Below are 467 nucleotides of genomic sequence, written 5' to 3'. Positions count from 1 at the left end.
GAGGGGCAAGCGGCCCGCACCCGGCCCGGCCGCCCCCCACCATCTCCCGTGGGCCGCGGCCGCCCCCCGGGGGCCTCCTTGGAGACCTACCGCCTCTCGGCGCGGATCCTGGCAGAGGCGCCAGCTCGAGTTGTTTGCAGGCCCTCAGACCCCCGCCCGCAGTAAATGTTTTTCTTTATCCCCGAGGCCGGGGAGGAAGATAAATTTAGCAAACCCCGCGGAACCCTGCCTTCGCTTTAAAAAAAAAAGAAACTTTGTAATAAAATGAAAATGGACTTGACAGTCCGAATGGGTGTGTGTGCAAGAGGGGGAGAAGGGTTATCCTACAGCAACTACCAAACCGTTTCATTTTTTAAATTAAGCATGCAGTCAGAGAAGCTAACTGATTTTATTAGTTTGCGAATGAAATGAGGAAAGTTACATTTTGAAAATGGTTGCGCACATTGCAATGACCAGAAATTTTTAAC

The 467-nt window shown here is 52.0% G+C and overlaps 1 protein-coding gene across 2 annotated transcripts in view; it reads right to left on the bottom strand.

Annotated features, from left to right (window-relative positions):
- Positions 1-169, bottom strand: part of ZFX (zinc finger protein X-linked) — a 78384-nt gene extending 78215 nt beyond the window's left edge. For both annotated transcript variants that reach the window (XM_023737296.1, XM_023737294.1), the window contains exon 1: positions 91-169. The gene's annotated coding sequence lies outside the window, so the exon portion shown is untranslated. The remainder of the gene's footprint in view (positions 1-90) is intronic.
- Positions 170-467: the final 298 nt, after the last annotated feature.

The sequence above is a fragment of the Trichechus manatus genome, unplaced genomic scaffold (assembly GCF_000243295.1).
Source record: "Trichechus manatus latirostris isolate Lorelei unplaced genomic scaffold, TriManLat1.0 scaffold00100, whole genome shotgun sequence".
Lineage (NCBI taxonomy): Eukaryota > Metazoa > Chordata > Mammalia > Sirenia > Trichechidae > Trichechus > Trichechus manatus.
The sequence above is the reverse complement of the archived record's forward strand: the minus strand, read 5'-3'. Positions and strand labels throughout refer to the sequence as shown.